Here is a 25,331-nt window from a genome sequence, read left to right as displayed (position 1 = left end):
AGTCAAATCCACATTTTTTGGCAGTTCGGCATAGTGCAAACTTAGCCCAGGGACATAGCAGCACTTCATAACACACACAGACTATGTTATACTTGTATATTTTAGGGTCAGGGAAATGTGCAGGGATTCACAGGATGCTTTGCAGAGGCGGAGACTCAAACCTGGCTTCTCAAGTAGCATGGCAGGCAGCTATAGCCAAAAAGGCCCTAGCGCCTCTACAAAAGCTCGGCTCGAGGTTCCAAGAGTACCTCGCGCAGAGCCAGGCATCTGCCTAGAGTTTTCTGCAACTTGCTCACATCTAGGCCGGACTGGATCATGTATTCTTAATGAGACAGAAACATGTCAAATGTGCTCTTGCTTACATTGCCTGCCACCATATTTCGCCTGACTCTGCATTGGACTGTTCATTTTGTTGGCTGTCCTGTAAAACTTTTAAAAAAGAAAAGAAAAAAAAACACACAACCAACCATACAATGTATAAAAGCCACGCAACGAAAAACTGTACACCAAAGAAGAACGTGTCATTTGTTACACACATCCATACATACAGTGATCAGTACAGATCCATAACAGGATCTAGCTGGCCAATATAATACCTTAGAAACCAACAAAAACCCTGTAGGCCACTATGAGATCTGAGTCACCTTTAACATTACGAAGCACAACCAACAGAACTCCACAGACCACTTTCACTTAAGTCAAAAAGCATCTCAGGACTATGAAAGGTGCCCAGATTAAGAAAATGCTACGCGTCAATACAAATAGCATATATGGCGTACACGCATGCATGTAATTTAACATATCAATGCCTTGGCTCGCTTCATTTGCTAAAGGGTTCTTTTTTCATTTCTAGATAGTTCTCACTTGTGCCAAACCCAAAGAGAGCAAAAAGCGATCTGTTAAACACCCAAGGATAATAATGTCTTAGATCCACCCTTCTCGTACATGACTTGCGCACCACAGCGCTACGCCACTTCACAAGGGTGATCATCAACAAACTGCGCTATGCAGTATACATTTTCATGTGAAGTGACTACCGAGGTGGGTGATACTGGCGAGGGGGGTCAGCATCTCTTCACAGGGGAGCTTTCCCAAGGTATTCTGAGGTGAGAGCAAATGTGATGGCATTGTCCTTTACGTTAGCGCATTCACATAGGCATGTGGGAAAAGAAACATATACAATATTTTAAACCGACATTTTGATTAAACCTAATGGAGATAGCCTCCTGAAAACGCCACAAAAATTAAAAGGAAGTTAGGGTGGGATCATTGCTGCTAAAACAACTTCAATAACTGCTTGAGGGGCTTAACCAGCATGTAAAGGTACACAGACATGACGGATGAGGGCCCATGTGAAGCGCAGGGCAAGGGGCAGTGAAACAGTTCAGTGATCCTTCCATGGCCTGGGAGGGTCTAACATCCAGACAATTACCCTGGGACTTGAGCGGCTGAAATGGAAAACTACTCATGGCGTGTGTGATGGTCAGGGGTCAAGCGTACCGAGACCTTTGCCACTGTGCGCAGAGCAGTCAGGGGTCAGCGCGAGCTACCGCCCGGGACAAACAAACTGCGCCAGCCCTGGGGCCCGGCACACGGGCTCGTGGATCCAAGGCAGGGTGGGACTGGGGCAGAAAACAGGCCCGGGCGTTAAAGCTGAAATGGCTCCATTGACGATCAGATTGGTAAAAAAGTCTCCCACATATGCAAATCAGCCCAGTGTGAACTCGCACAGACAAGCGGTCTATATTTCTTCCAAGGTGTGGGTGACTGCATGCATGTGTGCTTGCTGCAGGTAATACCTGTGGTAATACCCTAGAAAAACAAAACGGCCCATCAGACCATAAAAAGGCTCACAAATTGCCCAAAAACGTCTCACACACTGACTCAGCCTCAAGGCACCGCAAGACTGTCCTATAAGGCGTTCACTATGGTGTGTTACTCCAAGCACGTGGAAAGTGTAAGGCAGTGACACTCAATGTACGGCCCTCCTGGCCTTTAGATGCGGTCTCTGGCTGAACAGCAGTACTAAGCTGCTGTTTACTTTACAAAGCACGAATACTCAAAGATAACAAGCATGTATTTACAGTAGAACTGAAGTAAAATAAAAATAAAAAGCAGATAAGCTGTTCTGCACCACTTAACTTTAAGAGCACTTTATTTTTTAAAGCCATCTTGCAACAAACTATAAAAACATGATAAGTCCCTTCACAATTTAAAAAAGCGTATCTCACTAACGTGCAGAAGCGTTTCACCTTAGTACATAACATTTTAAAAGTGCATTGCATTTATTTTTCAAGTGACTGTTTTCAAACATGAATTTAGAAACATTCAAGCCCCCTCCCCACCCTGACAACAATGCCAACAGGCAAAGTGAAATAAAACAATTGCCCAGGATCACACAGTTTGGTCAAGTGTGGAAGCTGGAATTGATCACAGGTGCAATTAAACGACTAGACGTACATGCGTGGTTTCGCCTATGCCCACTTTACACCTCCCACGCCGCTGACCGCCACTATGCTGGCATCAATGCGGTCCTTGGTCAGAGCACAGATTAATCTGTGGGCCCCTAGGAAAATGTTTGCGAGTACCAGGGGTGTAAGGCAAATAGTTTTCACTAATAAATCGGATAGATTAAAAAACAACTACTTGAGCCCTGATGGATAGGCCAATTACTGGCAAAATGATGCCTTTACGGAGCAATTTGCTATCGGTTGGTTTAGGCAGAGAGGGCATTGTATAGCGAATATGGGCCCAATTTACTTGTGGTTTATTAACACTAAGTCTTTAACATACATAGACAACTATTTCAGGGCCAGTGATTATTAAAATGCTCATGCATTAATTCTATAGTGTACATCACAATTCTGTACATTTGTGGAGATGAAGGAGGTTGTGATTAAATATTCAATTGGACAATATGATGTACTCACTCAACACATCACACAATATAACCACAAATGCTAGCCTAAGTGGGGACAAGCACTAGTGACTTGGGCACTTGTTACGTGTCAAAGAGAGTTAACATCCTGGTGAAAAAAAATTCTGTCCATTCACAAATGGTTTTGATTGGATCCGGTTCTTGCCAAGAGGGCTTACGAACCGTTCTGGAGACACCTGTGGTTTATTGGAGCTCCATCTCGGCAATAGTTATGGTTGTCTTACTACGCTGTACTGCTTTATTGGATCTCCATCTCGGCAATAGTTATGGTTGTCTTACTACCCTGTACTGCTTTATTGGATCTCCAGCTCGGCAATAGTTATGGTTGTCTTACTACGCTGTACTGCTTTATTGGATCTCCAGCTCGGCAATAGTTATGGTTGTCTTACTACGCTGTACTGCTTTATTGGATCTCCATCTCGGCAATAGTTATGGTTGTCTTACTACGCTGTACTGCTTTATTGGATCTCCATCTCGGCAATAGTTATGGTTGTCTTACTACGCTGTACTGCTTTATTGGATCTCCATCTCGGCAATAGTTATGGTTGTCTTACTACGCTGTACTGCTTTATTGGATCTCCATCTCGACAATAATTATGGTTGTCTTACTACGCTGTACTGCTTTATTGGATCTCCATCTCTGCAATAGTTATGGTTGTCTTACTACGCTGTACTGCTTTATTGGATCTGCATCTCGGCAATAGTTATGGTTGTCTTACTACGCTGTACTGCTTTATTGGATCTCCAGCTCGGCAATAGTTATGGTTGCCTTACTACCCTGTACTGCTTTAATGGATCTCCTTCTCAGCAATAGTTATGGTTGTCTTACTACCCTGTACTGCTTTATTGGATCTCAATATCGGCAATAGTTATGGTTGTCTTACTACCCTGTACTGCTTTATTGGATCTCCATCTCGGCAATAGTTATGGTTGTCTTACTACGCTGTACTGCTTTATTGGATCTCCTTCTCGGCAATAGTTATGGTTGTCTTACTACCCTGTACTGCTTTATTGGATCTCCATCTCGGCAATAGTTATGGTTGTCTTACTACCCTGTACTGCTTTATTGGATCTCCATCTCGGCAATAGTTATGGTTGTCTTACTACGCTGTACTGCTTTATTGGATCTCCATCTCGGCAATAGTTATGGTTGTCTTACTACGCTGTACTGCTTTATTGGATCTCCAGCTCGGCAATAGTTATGGTTGTCTTACTACGCTGTACTGCTTTATTGGATCTCCAGCTCGGCAATAGTTATGGTTGTCTTACTACGCTGTACTGCTTTATTGGATCTCCATCTCGGCAATAGTTATGGTTGTCTTACTACGCTGTACTGCTTTATTGGATCTCCAGCTCGGCAATAGTTATGGTTGTCTTACTACGCTGTACTGCTTTATTGGATCTCCAGCTCGGCAATAGTTATGGTTGTCTTACTACGCTGTACTGCTTTATTGGATCTCCATCTCGGCAATAGTTATGGTTGTCTTACTACGCTGTACTGCTTTATTGGATCTCCAGCTCGGCAATAGTTATGGTTGTCTTACTACGCTGTACTGCTTTATTGGATCTCCAGCTCGGCAATAGTTATGGTTGTCTTACTACGCTGTACTGCTTTGGTTGGTGATTCTGTTTACAAGAAACATGTTTTAGTCCAATGTCCAGAAACTCAAACGCTGCAAGAGGATTCAGCAGAAACCTGCTCCAACTGGTCGATGATATTTTCAGCAGTTCTGGTGGTCAAGACAAGGATTTGCTTAAGGCAGGTCGGATCTCCCATGTCTTACATACGTTTCTGGTTGGCTGTGACTGAGCATAGAAACTGAGCGCTCGCCAGAACCATTAACACCACTCATGTTCCCTATAGGCAGGGCCACTGAAATTATGGGCAGGGGAGGACCAAATTATGTGGCAGGGTTGACTATATTGTGCGGCAAGAACAGGCAAATTGTGCGAAATAATGTGCCACGTTTTGTGATATTATTACTTCCTTATTTTCTCACTTTTGAACTGGTTAAGACTGCATGGGCAAAGGTTTGACCCCCATTAGTACTAGTTTGACACCCAGACACGGCAATAAGCAACAAAAAGAGGACCAGCACAAAATGTATAAATAATAAACAACAAACTTAAAGCCGTAAGACTAAAGCTCATAAGATCGCTCAGTAGATAAGTGCACAGTTTTCCAAGCTAAGTGTGTATGCTATACGTCACCGGTCCAAATCCTTGTATGGCAGACACAGTTTTTCATCCTTCCATGGATGATAACAAGAGTTTTGTTTAGTTGTGTAACTGCAATATTTAAGCATTGTGCACGAGCGCAACAGCGGGCTATTAAAAAGCCTGAGCAGAATATCTGTAACAAACAGACATTCCGGTATTTCAGAGTTTAATATGCTACACACACCTTACATGCATAGTATCAAAGCCCATAAACTCAACATAGATTTCTGCCACTCTTTGGAAACATCCAGAAACAGAAACACATCTCCTACATTTAAAACGTGTTCGCCTCGTCAGGAGCAGTAAGCACTATGTAAATACCATTGACAAGAGTATGCAGTGTCTTCCCTACTGCTCTATGAACATTCAGCAAATGGTACCGGGGTAGTGAAACGATACAACACTGCACGGCAGTGCAGCCCGTGTGTCTTGTGTGCCCTGGTGAAGGAAGGAAATGTGCCCCCTGGCTGCTGGTCGAGTTATAAAATACAGCAATAATCGAGGTTCAGTGGGCCCCGGTGCCACTGCACCTGCTGCACCCACCTAAACTGCGCCCCTGAACCCTGCAGCGTTTTAACGACACCCCTATTTCACACGACGGGGTGTCTAATGGGCAGTGGAGTCTTAAAACATTATTTCGCAGGAAGTCCAGTTCTTGTATCACACGGCATGTTTTCGTCTACAAATATCGGTTGTAGATGGCAATATGACTAAATATATTCAGAGTCCTTAGACACCAAACATCGCCTACCCAAAATGTCAGTGATACGCGCAATCGATCGAAAATCGGATTAGCTGCGGCTCAGGCAGTAACTTCACCAACTTTTATTTAAAGGGCACATAAGGAGAATGTTGATGCCAGATGTTGGGGCAGATCCCATTTGGATTTGAGCTACTTAGATTTGCAATCATGCATTTGTACCTCGAGCAGCGCGTCTGCTTCCTCCAGGATCAGAAAATTAACTAGCTTTGTAGCATCTTCCTTGATCTGCCACCCATGCCCCCCGGATTAGAGAACTCCACCTGAGCTTGTTTTACAAGCAGAACAGAAAAAAAATTAATCTCTGCTGGCAGCGGTCCCGGCGGGACCCTGATGAATAATGATAGCCCCTTCCCGCTGCCCTCTAAGGCCACCAGAGAAGCCACTCTAACCCGGCAACGTGGAAGTCATTCCAGCTGTGGATTAGCGGGCAGTCGAGCACCCATCTGCTCGCCGAGAATCAAAAGCGAACAAACAGGCCTCTTCGAGTCTAAAGCGGCACGAAAACAGCCAATCACCCGACACGTCGGTGGCGGCGTAGCAAGGTTGTCACAGGCAATAGTGTCAGCAAGGAAAACGGGCCCACGCTACCACTTCGTGCTAGTCACATATAGCAATCATCCGGACTTATTGGGCTCCTCTGGGCGCCTGTGCACTGCACCTGCTGCACCACTCATAGCCACGCCCTTCAACGTCAACGTGCGCCCAACGAGACGCTGCAGGAGACCTCCGACGATGAGGTCAGCATCAAACTCTGAGAGCTCTGCAGCCAGCTAAACTGAAGGTAGCGGCGGGTCGGTTATAATCCTCTACGTTTGTTTCACAACTAAAACTGCCGAATCACTTTTTTTTGTGCTGAAACTGAAATACACATCTTTTAGGTTTGAAGCACTTTTGCGTTTCTGAAAAAGGTTAACAGGTGGTGGAAATGCTGGAGCGGAACCAATGGAGGATTCTGTCTGGGTGCCAACTACAGGGAAAGGAGATAAACGAAAGAGATTTCAGCCGAACATTCAAATGGCCGCTGATTTCCATCAGACGACCCCAAAGGAGAGGATCAAAATGACAGCAGAAAGGAGAACCTGCTACAGTCAACTCGCTGAGCGCAGCTTGTACCCGAGTATTTACTATCAGTACTTCCGCCTTCCAAAAATTGGCTCCGTCTTCCAGTCACAGAGTAGATCTACTACTGCAAAACACTATCAAGGGCACACGTTTTAAGAGCCGTTGTCCTGCAGCCCAAAGCAGTAGTCCAACTTGGCCCAAGCAAGACCACACAAAAGCACATCCTTTTATACATGTATGCAGTTCACTAGCTCCCAGTCTGTAAAAACGGAGTCAAGTTCAAGGAAATGAAATTGACATTGCCCCCACAATTCTGCTCTCCCTATTTCCTTCCTATTCTCAATGCACTACTTTCACCTTTCACAAGATGAGTACGGTCAGGCCTTCCTCCTCACTCAGTAGCTTGGTCTGGCTCTCGGTTTGAATGCACAACATAACACTGGAGCACTTCAGCTATACACAATCGGGGAGAAGGAGTGTTTACTTCAGGAAAGGTGAGGCTAGGCATTGCTTCCTGCAGAAGTGTCACCTGGCCAAGTAAAGGGCACGAGGGATTCCAGGACCAGTCGTCAAGTAGTCTTGTGTGCTTTACCCAGGTCAACTAGAGCGCTTGTCCTTAAGTTAGGGTGATCTTGAAATGTCATGGGCCAAAGCTAGGGGAATCATCAGACCTGATGAAAAGTGCAGGATAACAAATGGGAAGCCATTAGATTCCCAAAAGCATAGGACAAGCAAAGTTTCGCCCGTGGACAGTTGTCAAAGAGGGTTGAGAAGAATGTAAGTGTTTAAACTGAGAAAGAGTGTGAAGTGTAAGGGATTTAACCCACAGCAAGTGTAACAACGTTATACAGCTGTGGAAAAAGTAGCAACATTTTTTTGTTTATGTTTATTTTTCATGTATTGGGGGCGCACTGCAGAACTCATTTGCTTACAGATGCTGGAGCATGAACCCGGTTTCTAGTGTGAGAAGACACTACACTTCCAGTTGTTTGCTTTTTGGCGAGGCATACTTGTGGATGGGCCTGACTTAAAAAATACCGTAGTCTGACCTATAGGTGTCATGGCTGGCTGGTTGCAAAGACTGAGTCAAATACCTGCTAGCAAAGCATACTGGGAAAAAGGCACACAAGCATCTTTAGATAGCAAACATGGTGGGGGGGAGGTTGTTGAACCTATTTGAGAGTGTGTGTTGATCTTTGATATGCTGCCTGTTTTCCGATGGAGTTGGGGGGAGTAGGGGTGAGGGATGAGAAGCAGTTTCAAGGGGTTAAAACAGGTGAATGGTGCAGTTAGCTTTTTCTCATTGCAGCTACAAAATGTAAAAGGAAAGGTCGTTCAGCAATGTGACTCATGGCAATTTTTCCTTCTTCCATATCTACTAGTAGATTGCGGAACTGAAGCATAGGTGACATGCCCTCTTTAGTCAGACACAATCATGCCAACCCAGATCTGTGACTGGGGGTGAGTGTTTGAAAAGTTTCAGCACTCTGTCCATCATCTACTTGTGTTTGCTTTGTTCGCCCTAAGTTGGCAGGGTATGCCCAGACGTGAGTCCCTTGCTCACTTTGCCACCGGATTCAAGCTAGCCTGGCTGAAGAGGGCTGTTAGCACGAAACCGGTCCCAGGATGCTTGTTTCTGGTCCAGGGAAAACATGGCTTGGCAGTTCGGGCTGGACTGTTCCCATGAGGCACATGGTCAAGAATGATTTGCATATAGCTGTGTCTGAACTGGGGTGGCAAAGTGAGCTAAAAAATGATGATGGATTCAACCCAGATCTGTGACTGGGGGTGAGTGTTTGAAAAGTTTCAGCACTCCGTCCATCATCTACTTGTGTTTGCTACAATCATGCCAAAGGCAGGCTTAATTTCCTTAGTACAAATCTGGGTCTCTACTATGGAGATTCCTTTGATCAGCTACCTAAACTGTAAGACACAGTAAAATCTGGTCTTGGAAACAACACAAGTCTGCTCTGATGACAAGCACCAACGGTCTCAACACAAATGAGTTACCTGACTGATTGGCACATAAGCTGTAATAACCACAGCCACTTACTAGCACTCAACAGAGTTGAGCTCAAGGATCACATTGAAGTATACAGACGTGCATTCCCCCAGCGGGAGCAGTTAGCACAGGCAAGATGCCGTACAAGGCGCATCACAATCAGTCAACTTTGTCTTCTGGGCTAAGAAACAGTAAATATGGGACTGCTGTAAAGATGGCATGACTAATATGATAACAGTTCCAATTTGTCTGTTTAAATTAGAAACAGGCTAATGTGTCAGCTTCTAAAAGTACTTACAAGGCTCATATCCCCACATGTGGGCAATGCATAGTGTTGCTATGAGCAGTACTCAGCTGTCCTGTGGGGTAAGCTTAGAACTCTAAAATACTCCCAATCAAATGAGAAAACGTACCTGTGTCCCCCGGCTAGAGCCTTCACCGCAACCTCTTTCCACCAACTGCGCCATTTGAACATATACTCAACAACACAAGGGATGCAAGGGATGTTAGGGGTGTGGTGTTCAGTTGTAAGAGCAGACATGAGAAATGATCATTGCCTTTCTGGGCACAAGGCCCTCTGCCAAGGACTCTCACCTTACAAACGAAGAACAAAGTACAACAATCTGCCTTATCCGCAGATCAAGAGAAAAGAAGCATTTTATATGGCCAGCGAAATCTAGACCGCTACCAGTGGAAATCTGGAAATACATTCAAGGTCTTGAGTCTAATGTGTGAATGTTTTGAAGGGCTGACCGTGTTCGACTTTGTCACCAAAATATTCTGTGCTCAAGAAAGAAAATGCAGATTTCTCTTCCTTGTTTTAAATGCTCCACCAGTGGGGTGGGAGCTTTGGGAGGTAGGGTTTCAGAGCTGGAAACCTTTTTCTACACTTTTTGGAAAAGGAATCGCACTTCAGAATCAGGGCCCCCGTAATTATCGTTTATAATTTCAAAAGAAAATCTGAAATCCACCAACATGCTTTTTTTTTTTTAAAGGAATCCCGTTTTAAGGGTGGGTGAGCGGGTTACTCTGGTAACAAAAGTCATTTCTCCTCCAGCTCACACTCTTCAGAGAACCTCAGGCTTGGAGTGGCCAACATAACCTTTGGCCACTTTTGCTTGGAAGTGTGGCGCCAAACTGGAATACAAAAACCACATGATAAATACACCAGCTATCTGACCCCACTGGCAAAAGAGAGGCTGCAGACTTAACATGTAGTACATCTTCAGTGGGCCCACTGGATTAAAGCTTAAATATACCTTATTCATTTAGATTTTTTAGTATAGTTCAGACATTAGACCAAAGGCTGATAGAGTGCTTTATGTTTAGCTATGGTGAGTAGTATAAAAACAATTTCATAAAATTAAGATAATTTTTGACAATCACGAGGTATGTACCACAGTTAACTATACATAAAATGTATACCGTGTGTTTGCAGTGTAGGCCTGACAAAGTCAGAAAGAGGGAAGGGAGGTGATGGAATCTAAGAGTTGGGTGGGGCAGTAAGTCCAGCTCGTGTAGTTTCTTAATTCATACAGATGTGTGCATATGGCACCTGTATGCAAATAACGATACAGAGGAATCACCTTGATTTCAACTCTTATCCAAGTCCCTGCGAGAGCCTCAGTCTTCATAACCCCAGCTCCCCTCTCACTTCAGATTGTTCACATTTTACCAACTTTAGTGAAGCCAAAATAAGCCCATAACTGTGTTAAATAACATTATACACTCAATATCAGACAGATTCTGTTGTACTAGCATGTCATCTTTTATGAAATCACAAAATGGTAAGTGTTACCAGACAATGCATTCTTTTCAACAGTTTGAATGAACACATAATGAGATATAATAACATTATTCATACCACAAGACTATACTGAAAATGTGCCATATTCTGCAAAGCAAAAGGTAACCTGAAATATAATTACAAGTCAAATAAAAAAGAAACGTTATAATCAACCGTTTTTATATTTGAAAAAGAAACTAGCGCAAAAAATGAATAACTATGAAAATAGGTAAAAGCACCAATTTGGATATAAAGTTCATTAAACGCTAGACATACGCCATCAGAGTTTTCAGAAAAATCGAATGTCTTATAGGCTACCTTTCGAATTCGGCAAGTGTTCTGATGCATAGTAGTGCATGCAGAGACTGAGAAGTTTGATGCTGCATTCCCTTTTATAATTCGTCTTTAAAGGCCACTGATTATGTGACACAAATAATTAGAGCGAATTCCTCAGATAGAGGAAGATGTATCATTAGGTCTGGCCCAGAGACAGCTCTGGCCATCACAGGAGTCTTATATTTCGCAAAACTTATATTAAAAATGCATGTACGCTGAGGCTTTCGATCAGCTCCTTTCATCCACTGGTCTTTTTAAGTGCCACTCACATTTTGCTTACGCCCACCACAGTGTAAAGCAAAGGGCAATATGGCATCCCACTTCAAATCTTTCGCCATCTTGAACTGAGAGTGCAGGATTTTGGATTATCGAACGCACAGCCACCTCCAAAAAGAGTGCAGTTCAAAGCCGCACTACTAGGCCGGCCACTCGTCTATTTTTTATACATTTCATATGTTTGTCCAACTGTTTTACACATAGCATACTTTTACAATATAAACAAATAAAAAATGCATGCTTGCCTTGGTCAAAGATGGTAGTTCTGACAATTCTTTTTAAAAAAAATTGTTTTAAACCAAAACCTACAGAGCAGCTTGCCTTGCAAGTAATTTACCCCCAGTAGGTTGGTTCGATTCACGTGCAAGAAACACTAACAGATGGGGGGATAGGATTAGACAGGGAGTGTCGGAACTCACTGTTCTTTGTTTTGACATTAGTTGAAAATAACATCCATTTAAAGTTTTACAAGGTAAGAAAATGACTAGGTGTCCACCGGAAATGTAAACAGATTTCAAAACGACAGAAATCGGACTGAAACAGAGGTCAAACCACGGGAGTAGTAAGGCTTTTTTTGCCTCATGCTTACTGAACTTGAGGGAAAACCAGAACTGAACATATCTGTACTTTTGGGGAAAATGACACAAAAGCACCCATTAAAATAAGGCACGATAACATGGAATAGGCCGAGACAATACCTCGATTCCACTAACCTGGAGACACTTAGCCAAGGCCTTAGAGGAGCACAGCAGTAACTCTGCCGCCATTTGGAAAAAGTCACCTTTCCTCTCCAATAGTGATCAATATTAGAAGTGTACCAGAGTTCCTAATTTTGCGTGGGCCAGGTCATAGCAGTATTTAGTGTGCAGGACACTGCATGGATTTGTTGTGGCCATGGGTCGCATGTCCTGCACTGGGGTCAACATTATCTGTTTGTAGAGGCAGCCTGGCACCCACCACCCTGCCAGAGGCCTCCAAGACGGCCAACAAGTTTTGCCTTGCTTTAGATATGTCTATTGTTACTGCCCCTAATGACCAGCATTGTATCAACAGAAACAGTTGTTCCTGTGGAAAAATATAAGTAATAGTGATACTAATATGCATAATTGTAATATAGGTAAGGGTTAAGTCGATATCCAAAGGAGAAAAACCACATACAACCCAATATTTGATATACAAATAGTTGTTTATGTAAATAAAAATGCTATTTTTTCAAAAAAACAGTGCAATGTGTCCCCAGTGAACATGGAACCTAAAAACAGAAGTGCCATATTCGTGACATATAAACTTGGTTTCCAATATTTATAGAAGTCGATCATCAGAAGTAATTAGAAACAGGAACAGCATCCTTATATAATAATAGGTGCTGATGAATGGTTCCCTTTGCTTTTGTCTATGGCGTTTCGACCCCTAATGCAATGAGAAGTCTCTTCAGGACCTAATGATGTAGGGACATCTGAGACATAGGAATATCTGTCAGCGTGATTGACGTGCACCTCAGGGAAGTTAGAAGTATTTAAAAGGTTATTCACATGGGTCCCATCTGGGCACCCTTGCGAGGGGAAGGGGAGCGGACAGTGAAAGTAGTTGCGCAAGATTGCGATGCTGGAGAAAATTTATGGTAACACGACAATCCGTGTGATCCGGTCTGGCCTCAGGAGCAAAGAACCAGGATTTCAAGGGGTCAGGAAGAATGTTATTACTCCGACCTTTGGTAGTGGACCTCAATCTAATTGACAATGTAAACACGACGATCCATGTATCTGCTTAATTATTTAGAGGCCGGAGACCGTGAGTGCGTGCAGCCGCTACACGTGTAGAACTGTGTCAGTCCGGCTACACTTGTCCAGTGAATAATTAGTCAATGGACTTTCTCCTTTGGCTATCGACTTAACCCTTACCTAAATTGCCGTTGTGCATATTAGTATCACTATTACTTATATTTTTCCACAGGAACCACTGTTTCTGTTTATACAATACTTACCCTGGTTCTTAGTGTGTAGGGTCTCCCTGTCTCCTGTTCTCTACCTAATGATCAGCAGACATGTTTCCATGCTATGAAACCTGTGACTTGAATATACACTCGATCTTATAACAATATGTCAGAACTTCAACTATGGAAGTGAGGTTTAGAAGACAAGATTCTAAGGATATGCAGACCTTTCCTTAACTGTAACACGATAACTATTTTACGGGGGTAAATGCAATGGGTATTTTTAAGACTTCTAAAGTAGAGGTCCATAATAATGAAGGTCTGGGTTTTACATTAACCCCCAACATCTAAGTAAAAAAGACAACAGGATTATATTTTCTGCAGCACTGGTGCAAGAATTTTCAAAGCCCCAGAAACAATGCCGTTTCGGTGCACTCACACACTATCATGAAGGATAGTTTATTTTTGTAGTCATTTTATAGCCTTGCACCCTAATGTAGTAGAAATCTAAGGCGGATGCCCACAATGCAAAGAGCGCAGATTACTAAACCTGAATTAAAGGACTTTGTTTCTGTTTTAGGCACTTGCCCCATAAATCCAGTTTTGTTCCTCTGTTAGACAACAGCGGAGAGGATTCTGCCACTGTTTTCACCTCAGGAAATTGTCAACTTTAGAAACAGACTATAGTACATAAAAGTTTGACTAAGGGAACTATGCTTATCTGTTGGTCTTTACTAGTTTTAAGAACAAAGAAATTTAGCCTCTTAACTTTCTAAATCCAACTAAACCATTTGTAATGGCAGTGGAAAAGTGAAAATGGCCCTGGAGAGAAGAAATTCGGTTTTGGATCTATCTTGTGATTTCACGTTGAACCATTAGTGGGCGCTCATAACAATCTCAGAGACTTTTTTAGTGAGGCTCTATACGCTTTCTAGTGTTTTTGTTTTATTTATCTGACAACTGGGCTGAAGTCCTGAAACAGAAAGAATCTATGGGCCTGATTTAGAGTTTGGTAAATGGGTTACATTGTCACAAATGTGCCGGATATCCTGTCCGCCTTGTTACAAGTGCATTAGATCCTATGGGACTTGTAATAAGGCAGACGAGTTATCCTTCACCTTTGTGACAGGGTAACCCTCCGCCAAACTCTAAATCAGGCCCGATGTTTGATGAGAAGGTTTTTCCATCATCTTTTGGATTCTGTAAGAATTTTGAGGTCTTAATTGAACTGGAGCAATTGGTCTATCACAGTGATTCATAAATGAAACGTAAACATGATTTTCTAATGAGGAATTAATAATGCTGATGAAAGTAAAGAACAAGTTACCTACATTTGGTAACGCCTTATCTGATAGAGACTTTATTTAGCCGCAGATTTCTTACCTTAGAATATTTCCCAGGCGTCAGGTCGTAGCTGGACATGTTTTAGCAACCCCTTGTGCGCCGCAGGTGGCGTCATACACAGAGGAAGAGACGTGCGTGGTGCCTATACAGGTGCCACACCAGCGTGCTGACCTTGGTTCTTGACTGTTTTTCCGCACCAGAAGCACAGAGTCAATCTGAGGAGGCATGACTAGCCTGTCATAAGTGAAGTCCTGAAGGATCTCTTTTATGTAAGAAGACAGTTCACAGATCGGGAAGGATGAGAGGGTCAGTAAGGAATTTGCTGCTAGATAAAGTCTTGACCACATAATGCTTTACCAAAGCCCTCTGATAAAGATTTTTAGCGTCAGATTCCTTACCTTAGAATAAATACCAAAGCAATCTCTCCCAGGAGGTGGGTCTGAGGAATGTGGTACACTAAGAAGTCCTACAGGACTGAATGGGCAAAATGCCCATCTCGCAAGACCCGACTGTTGAGGCAGTAGTGTCTGGCGAACATGTGCAGTGATGCCCATGTAGCTCCCTGGTAAATGCCCGGGACTGGGACTCCTCTTGCCAATGCAGTGGTCCCACCTTTAGATCTGGTGGAATGAGCTCTTAATTTCTCAGAGGCTGTTTCTTGCCATTGCGTAGCAGATCTTAATACAGAAGATATTTAATCGCGAGATGGTCCTCTTCTTAATTGCCGAAGCTTTGTTCGCCACTGCAAATCCAACAAAGAGTTGATTGTCCGACGGAATTCTTTGGTAGGGTCGATGCAGAACAATAACGCTTTTTTGGATCCAAGTGGTGTAGTCTCCTCTCTTTTTTAGATGGATAAGGAGGGGGAAAAGGGTAGGCATGGTGATGTTCTACCTGACATGAAAAGATGTGGACACCTTTGGCAAAAAGTATGCCAAAGTTCTGAGAACATATGGGAAAGGCAAGAACTCAATTCACGTCCCATTGGGGCATAATGAAGAGCATGGGAGGAAATATATGTTGCAAGACTTTAAGGAGCCAGGCCACAACAGGTGTCTTAAAGAGTGAAGGTTGGTCTGGCAACCGTAGAACGGTGGAAATGGCAGACAGATACACCTTAACTGTGCCCAAAGCAAAGCCTTGATTTCCAGGGATATAACAAACAAGAGAACTTCAGACAAGGGTGCATGCAGACAGAGGATCAACCGATTTAGACGTACACCAAGCAACAAACCTGTCCCATCTGCAGGCTTAATAGTCCTGAGCTCGTGACAAAATGCGTCTCCGAGCTAGAGCTTCCTTGGAAACTCAAGCTTGCATTAAGTGCAGATTTTACAAGTTCTCGGCGATGGCTAATAGATCTAACCAAGACTCTTCTCAATCTTGGAAGAGATCTTGTACCACCTCTGGCTGGAGATGCCATTTATGATGCAAAAATAACAATTGATGGACAGAATAGAGAACAATGTCATACATTCACCCCAGATCTATTGACTGGGGTGAATGTTTGATTTGCTCTGCATTCCATCCATCAACTGTGTGTCTTTTACTTTCTCGCCCTGAGTGCGCCGGGTATGCCCAGACATGGGTCCCGGGTTCACAGTGCCACTGGATTCAAGCTAGCCTGGCTGATGAGGGGTGATGCCCTGAAACCCGTCCCAGGATGCTTGTTTCTGATCCAGGGAGGATCTGGCTTGGCAGTTCGGTCTGGACTGTTCCCATGAGGCTCATGGTCAGGGCTGATTTGCATATGGCTGGGTCTACACTCGGGTGGCATGGTGAGAAAAAGAACAATGGATTCAACCCAGATCTATTGACTGGGGTTGAATGTTTTGCTCTGCATTCAGTCCATAAACTGTGTCTCTTTTTTCATGTTACACCAGGCATCAATGACCGAGTTTGCAATGCTCTGGTGTTCAGAGAGCCCACCAGAGGTTGAACCACCAGGAATATGTCCTGATGCTCCAGCCATGACCAGAGATGGTCTAGGCACCGACCCCACCCCGCCCTGCTTGTTGCAATACCACATGGCGGTGGTGGTGTCCGTGAACACGCAAACAAGCTTTACCTTGATGGAAGAAAAGGCTCTCAATGGCAGTCGAATAGCTCTTAGTTCCAGCAGGTTGATGTGGAACTGAGACTCTGCCGGACACCAAACTCCAACAATCTCCACCTCTCCCAGGTGGTGGCGCTACCCAGGAGTGATGCATCTGTCACCATTGGGAGCTCTGAATGGGGAAAAGAGGGAGAAGTCTGCGGTTGACCTAATCGTAGTCCGTGAGCCACCACTGCATGTCTGCCTTCGATATTTGGACCAGATCAGTGCGCAATATAAAAGCAGAGACATTAAAATAGATAAATAGCCCTGACAAAGGACCCAGACCTACGTGGACCCTGAGCGCGAGCCAAAACATGTTGGCACTACAAAAGGGGTACAACTGAACAATTATATTCAGTAAAACCCAATAAATTCACATTTTTATATATACCCAGGTACCCTCCAAATAAAACAATGTTTTGGTATACCTAGAGGTATTTTTAACATCAATCTTCTGGATCCCTGCATGTCTAGTATTGCTTTATCTAAGAACTCTCATTCCATCTATGGTTTAGTCCGCCCGGGTAGTATCATCTTACCCGGGTGTGGATAGGCGCCGATGATGAAGCATGTCAAGATAAGTGAATGAGACATCTACTCCAATATCTTGAGCTACCCTGACCTTCGCAGATAAACTTGAGGGAGGTTTTCTCATTCTAATCAGATTCCCCTTTTATTTTGAAACCAGAGTTCAGAGGGAGAATTCTGAGAGAAGCGGTTGCTTATATGTGTTAAGACCAATAGAATGGTCCCCGGAACAGGTTGCAAAGCTGTGGCCGATCTGTAACCACTAACAGATCTTGAGAGGTCAACTGCAGCCTAGGCCGGACCTGCTTGCAGAACCCCAGTCGGACACCCTCCTGTACCCATGGGGCCCCAAGGGCACTCCAGAGGGCTCCGGCTGACAAAAAGTGAGGCTCATGGCCTCATAATTCTCTCAGAGTTGAGCAGGGGTCGCTCTGGCTCCAAGAAACTTGGGGAAGCATTGAGCGGACTATTTTTCTGACACCAGCTAGACAGAAACCTGAGAGCAGGCCCCGAATTTGTGGCATCATTCTCTCAGGTCGTATGTAGAATGGGAGCAACATGGAGAAGTCAAAGAGTGCTTCAACTTCTAGGACATTTTATGAAACTTACCGCAAGAAGTCCTGGAGAGTGATGATGACCGACGCAAGCAACTCCGGGAGTGGTTCAGAGACCTCCCACGCGATTGGGACATGGAGCGGAGTCACATGAGGCACATGACGTGGAGTCACAGTCCCTCTGCAGGCACCACAGACACACTAAGTGGGGTTCTGTCACTGACATCTGTCAACGACAGGCACCATAAGGCTTCAACCCGGTGGGTTTCTTCAGGAACATCTCAAAAGAAATGAGAAAAAATGGCACACTAGTCGTTGACAAAATTGTCAAAAGAATCCAATCGTGACTGAGGGGAACTCATCCGGATCCGTGCTGATGGCGGAGAAAAGAAGGAACTGAAGTCAGCACCCTGGGGTGGTGCCTATACAGGCACCGCACTCATCACTTTTGGCATGGACGACGCCAAAGACACCAACCAGTCTGATGCCTGGTAAGGAATCCGCAGCTAGAAGTCTCTACCAGATATTTTTTTTGATTTATAGATCCTTGACTACAAGTTAATAAAACATCGTGTTTGGAACTTCTATGAATTATATTATGCTGCCAGTCTGGCTCATTGGGAGTGTGGAGAACCAGAGCAGGCGGAAGAGCCTTCTCCTACGTTGCAGCCAAGGCCTGGAAAGAGTTGGAACGAGTTCCCAGCAAACATCAGACACTGCCCTCCCCTGCACACCTTCAGGAAGAACCTCAAAAACTGGCTTTTCGGCTGACCCGAAGCTGCAACCCCCCCACCGAGTGCCTTGAGACCCTCACGGGTAAGTAGCTTAAGAAGAACCCTGATTGACTGACTGGATTAATCTTATTTTGCCCATTGGCTAGGGAGTTTTTTTTTTTTTTTTTTTTTTTTTAAAAAACCTTTATTCGTGCATCTTAAAAGAACAAATACGGGCCTACAACCGTCAGGCCGGCCACGATACAGTAAAGCACTGATACCCACATTACAGCCCCCGTGCATCAACGGTCAGGATTAACAACAGGTTATGAGTCACATACTGGAGATATCTTTGAAACCCGGGGAAGGAGAAGTGAAGGTTAATTTTAAGTTTTTTGATAATTTTATCAGAGAAAAAAGTCAATGAAGGATAAGAGCAAAGTAGATTCGAGTCCGCAAGATAGCTTCACCACACGGGCGAGCAGCAACATCAGTAAGAACAACAATGGGAGTAAAATCTCAATCAGTGAGGCGGTGCAGAGATATATCAGGATAGTCACATGAGCAAGTACGCGCCCCTCCAGAGCCGCCCCCACTCGATCCACCCCACACCCGGACCCCGAATCGAAGAAAGTAGAGCACAGAGACATAAAAGAAGAAAGGCCCATAGAACTAATTGAGAACAGAGTATTACCCCCCCACCCTACACCAATGCGGAGGCTACGGCCTACCCCCCCCCCAGCATAGTGCCTGTCGCCCAAGGAACCCGAAATATAGAGAAGAGAGAAAGTAGGAACAGAGTAAAGAAGGGAAGAAAACAGAAAAGAAGGTGGGGAGGAGCCCACTAGACACCAGAGCGCCCCGAACCATCAGCCAGTTATGGCCCCCACACACTGAGAGCCCTCTACGCCAAAAACGGCATGCAAAGATACCATGGCACCACAGTTTAAGCAAGGGATACAAGTCGCGACAAGTGCGCGCAAAACATACATACAGTCCCAGTCCCAGGCCAGCCCGTCCATAAACCATAGCGATAGAAGTCAGACTAGCCCTGGCCCGATCGCGGGCTTGGGATTAAACCAGCTCCTGCGTGAAGGCCCCGTGTCCCGAGCAGACAAAGACAAGATGGCCGCTTGTGAGAGGATGGGGAAGTAGGATCACGAAATGGCCGCCGACCATCGATTGAGGTCCCTTGTTGCACCACATAAAATCCAAACCTGGCAAGTAAGGTACAGGAGTTCCACAAAAAGGCAGCAGTGGGCCACCGCGGACGGTCCCTCGAAGCCGTTAGGTATCGCTCAGCAGGATAGCCTCGCGGACGCGATGAGGCAGGGAACAATGAAGCAGGCAGCCATGACCAGGGGGACAAAGTATCCGCAGTTGAGGTGGAGAGCGGTGGACCCTGGGCGCCGGGAGCGCTAGATGAAGGCACCAGTGTAGCACAATCAGACACCGCCGCTGCGTCCCCGCAAGAGGACAAGAGCACCGGAGGACCCACGCCCTGTGGATGACAAACAGTGCGCCCACGGCCCGCAGCCGACAGTATGGGGTCAAACCTCTCACTCAGCGCCTGCAGGCCAGCGCACATCTGTAGTTGAAAGTCCCGCAGGACAGCCAGAACGGAGCCGCATGTCAGCGGAAGCTGGGCCCCAACATCGGCAGCAATCCGGGACGGCACTGTGGAGCTGGTGTCCGGAAGAGGGAGGGCGAAGTGGGCAGCGGGCGAGACCGGAGTATCACCCCCCAGCCGCGAGCAGGCACTCAACGCCATGTTTTGCCGCTATACGGTGCAATGGCCAGGGGGGGGGGGTCGTGGCAAGTGGTCAATTCCCCTCAGGTCTACGCCGCAACAGGAAAGGCCGACAGTCGCTTATCTTCTCGCCGGTCCCCCTCGCCGCTGGCTAGGCAATAGGCAAAGGGGGCAGCAGCCCCCCACAGCTCGGTCCTCAGAGCGGGGCAGGAGACTCACCGCACCGGGGCCCACCCCACCGCTCCAGCCCGTCAGGCACAGGGTGCAGAAGGTGTCCGGCCGTCTCTCCCCGGGCTCATCCGGCAACGATCCATGGTGCGAGGCGAGATCGGGACCGCGGGGCTCAGGTTAGCGCTAGCTGGTCCGGTAACTGCGGAGCTTCCAGGAGGCCGGCAAAGGCCGTAAGGGCGCAGGGCTTCAGTGCCGAGGACAAAAGCACCCAGAACTCGGGCATCCGGGCGGGTTGAGACTCCGGGAAAGCAGCAGCGCGGTCAGCGCGTCTTCGCACACGGTGCACCTCGAGAATCGGCGAGGATGGGCATCAGGATAGTAGTCCGAGGCCACGGACCGACGGAGCCGGGCGCTCAAGCGTCTGCTCCGGTCGCCATCTTGGCTCCTCCCCGGCTAGGGAGTTTGATAGTGTGCACCTCAGAAGAGGTTTTGGATTATATGCAATTTGTTTTAACTAATGGTGATCATAAGGAACTTTCAAGTGCACATTTCATTAGAGTGATCATAGTGATTGGTCTGGTGTAGCCACTGTTACTGTCAAGGTACACGAAATAGTGTTGACCAAACTTAGACAAAATGTGTCTCTCTCTTGTAATGGATATAAATATACCCTTTGTTGGTACACTTAGCTGCTTCATATAAAAGTGCAGGTTAAATGATCAATAGTTGGACAAGACTCTTTTGCAGCAAGCTTGACAACACAACTAGGAAGAGTGTCAAATGGAAAATACAATGCAGACTGTCAACATTTGCTGTTTCTTTTTGATGAGATGCACAAAACTCTAGCGTCTTAAAATAAATGTCTGCTCACTTTCAAGTCAATTTTCAATTCAGGGACAGCAAGGCTCAATAAAATGGATATAGAAAAATGTAAGATGGCCACTATGATCTTGATTCAATAATCTTTTAATCTTTCTGAAGTCTGTGTATCATTTACAGTCCATACAAAAAAAACCATGTAGCCCTATTTTCCTCAACAGGCATATTTCAGCAAATAGCAAACTGTGCATCCTGTGCTGGTGCTGAAAGAAAAGAACTGATGTCAACGTGCTGAGGTGGAGCCTATATAGGTGACACGGACGTCACAACAGCACAGATGAAGCAGACGTCACGCGATGACAACCGACCCCACCTACTGGCGCGCAGGGGTGGTGCTCGAAGAAAAATCTTCCAGATCCAGTCTGACGCCTGGGAAATTCAAAGGTAAGGAAACTGCAGCTAGATCTCTCTATCAGATATGGCAAGATAGTCCAGGTGGTTAATGTGCTTACTACAAAGTATTGTGCAATCAGCTGTCACACGCTTATTTACAGGGGCGGCTGGTGACATTTTAAAGTGGTGGGGCGTAAAATGATTGGTATACTTCACCGTTGCGAGCGAGCGTAGCGAGCGAGCCCGAACCCCTATAAGGAGGGTTCGGGGGGTTCTACCCCCGAGAAAATTTTGAAAAAAGAGAAGAGAAATGGTGCATTTTCAAGCAAATTTGAGAAAGCAGGAAGGTTAATAAAGCAATTGTGAAAGTGCAGTTATAACATTAATAAAGAGATGTCATAACATAGTTAGCTGCTTATTCAGTATAACCACAGAGCTTCATAACAGACTTCGAGATACAATGCATTTCTGAGTACCTCACTCACAGATGTTTTTTATTTAACAAACTAAACTGGTTGCAAAGTAGCAGCATTCAAAATTGTTTACTTTTTGTAAATGAAATCAGCACGTCTCTCTTTAAGAGCAGCAAACTTTTCAATAACTTTAGTGTTAAAGTCCGGGATTTTCTGAACTAGCTTGCTCTCTACAGAGAGCATTGCCAAAGCATTGAGTCTTTCCTCAAGCATGGTGTTTCTCAGGAATGCCTTAATCCGCTTTAAGGCTGAAAAACATCGTTCTGCCTCGACTGTTGTTATAGGAGTGGTTATGACAATTTTAAGTAAAGCCACTGTCTCTCCAAGTGACTTTTCCATAGATTTGTTACCACAATTGCCTTAGAGATCAGAGTTGTCATGTTCTGAGGTTACGCACACATTTGCTACCCTGTAGGTTAGAGGTGCAGATGGTGCACTGTTAGCTACCAGGATTATAGGTCACCATATCCTGAGGGGTGCTCAGAATCAGTCTTGCACCAGTACAACGTTTATGTTGTCCAACCAATGCACAGTATTACTTGAGGAACTTCCCCAAACGTTAGATGTAAACTGTATTCAATTGCGTGTTCAGGACAAGCAACAGACACACAGACACATACATGCGCACACAAACGCCCCCCTCCCCCTTCAAGCTTTCTCTCAAACAGCGCAAGTGAACCTATATCCCACACAAACCCGTTACATCGTGGGTAGTAGTGATGCAGCCTGGCCACTGAGGAGCCCCCAGACTTACTCTAGGCCCCCAGCTACTCGTAGCTTGCATTCAAGGGCTTTATGTGACTTTAACATTTCCTCAGCAAGTGCTCACAGACACTAATCCTGCCCTCATAGTTTCTCCACCTACCCTGTGATGACCCAAAGTATAACTCAGCCATCCATAGCTAGCTAGCCTCAAACCCTCCTGCCCGACCCTCCCCCAGTTCAGAGACAAGATGAGGCATGCTTCAGACGGTGTTCAGGCACCAGCAGTCTCCATCATGAGAACCCCTCAGGATGCTCTCAGGTCCTCTACTGCCCTCAGACACCATGGACTGACCCTCTGACCCCTCCTGACAGAGCCCAGGCCCACCCTGACGGCAGGGCTCACCCACGGATTTCTAACTGATAGGGCTGTGACAGAATGCGGTTTGGCTGAGGAAGTGGACGTGTATGCATGAGCTGCAGGAGCAAATTCACAAGGAGAAATGGGGGCTCTATGAGAGGATTATTGGGAGAAATATAGTGGGAAATGGAGCATTTTAGGGCACGTTGTTCTGATATCTTTGCTTAAAACTTAATAGCGTCGTGCACCTTTTTTAGTTTAGGCGATGGCAGCCCCTGAAAAGACATCAGCTCCCACAAGTGTCAAGAAAAGACAAAAATGTACTCCGCTGGCTCAGTAGAACTCATGAAAACGAGATGAAATGTAAAATCAACTCCAGAGGGTAATTGGAGGGGTCTCTACGAACGATTACTTGGACAAATCAGTGGCATATTAGAGCACGCTATAAAAGTAACATTGAACTGGATAAGCTTTATAGACAGTGAGGGTGCCAGGTCTCTTTATCAAAGAATGCTTCGGAACCGGCTGGCAAATGCGCCATTGACAGCACATCGGGTAAAACTGGATACAATTGAAAAGCACCTTTGCGCAAGCAACCTGGGTGTATTTTAAGGCGGAGGATTAAGATAACATTTTACAGGAATTGGGGTTTTCAGGATGCAATGACCCACAACCTCATTTTAGCTGCCGCCTCCTATTTGGTAGAGCTGGTTTGAACCTTTATGCCACGGCTGGTTACGGGGCATATATTTATATCAAGCAAGACACAGACAGGCAAATTCAATTTCAAATTCTTGAACTCATAATCTGACCTGACCTCGCGCTGAGCCGGGAGCCCTCGATCAGTGTTGCAGTGAGACGACACGAGAGTTCGTTCGGAGGAGTCGACTCGACGAGGTGCATCCACCCCTCTGTGGTTTCTTCCCCTCAGTAAAAACCCCCTTCCATGTGGGGTCCTGAATTCTCTGCCCGGGCAGCGGGCCGTGTTCACACCTCCCGGCTCCTCTCGGTGGACCGTGGTGGTCAGCAATGCCTGGCGACTTGGCGAGGACCCCGTGCCAGTCTCCCGCCTGAAGCTGGGTGCTCGAGGCAGCAGGAGAACGCACGGACAGGCTTGGCATCTACTTCCGGCGCGGCGCTTCGAGGCTGGACACGCTCGCAATTAAGCGCCATGCCAGCAAACATACGTACTCACTCACCCCTGTGGTAGTTAAGCGGGGTTGGCGGCTAAGATATTATTACTCTATCATACGACTAATAGTTCTAAAAAAACACGCTAGTGATATTAATTATTAATAATAATGCCAACAATATTACTGATTAATGATGAAAATTATAACGAACTGCCCTATGTGGGGAGCTTTGAGGAAGTCGACATGCGATTTGTAGAGAGCGTTCATTTTCCTCACGCACTGCTCTGTAGTAGTTTAATGGCTCTTACTGCACTCTGGAAAAGCTTCGAAGCACTGACGGTAACTTTTACATCGAGGGCTCGAGGCGTCTGTGGAGGTCGGGGGCAGGGGAGGGGATGGGTCATATTTTTTGGAACATTATGCCATGCTGGAACCTGAGCATGTTATCAAGGCATCAAGGCGCCTTAACAGCTCAAGTAACGAATCAGTCACACTGTGATTGTCGGATCTAGCCAACAACTGTGATAACTAAATACATATATACAGACGCATGTAAAAGATGAATAGACAGACACCCAAGTACATGAATGAAAGAGTAGCTGCATACACGAAATCACGAATGTATGAATATGATCGACAGACACGATCCAACATTCGGTATAAATACATAAATAAGCTAATGAATGAAGTCTCAGTCACTCACACGACACGACGACGGGTCCGGACCGGGACACACTGTATGCTGCTGCAGATTGTACACCACCGCCGCCACGATGTGTGTCGTGTATGCAGTCACGCGACACGCGATCGCGCACCTCATGGCCAATCACGGTCACTGTGTTCAGACATAGTGATCAGTGATTGGCCATAGTTGCGCGGCACGCCGGCACCCAATGCAGTCAGTTTCTTCGTAGGCTGTCTGGCTCTCAGCCAATCCAGATACGCTGCATTAGCAGCGCCTGCCCTGGATTGGCTA

The 25,331-nt window shown here is 45.5% G+C and overlaps 1 protein-coding gene across 2 annotated transcripts in view; it reads right to left on the bottom strand.

Annotated features, from left to right (window-relative positions):
• ASCC3 (activating signal cointegrator 1 complex subunit 3) overlaps positions 1–25,331 on the bottom strand; it is a 2,113,369-nt gene that overhangs the window by 163,580 nt on the left and 1,924,458 nt on the right. The window lies entirely within an intron of this gene.

The sequence above is a fragment of the Triturus cristatus genome, chromosome 6, assembly GCF_964204655.1.
Source record: "Triturus cristatus chromosome 6, aTriCri1.1, whole genome shotgun sequence".
NCBI lineage: Eukaryota > Metazoa > Chordata > Amphibia > Caudata > Salamandridae > Triturus > Triturus cristatus.
This window is presented reverse-complemented; position numbering and strand designations above follow the sequence as displayed.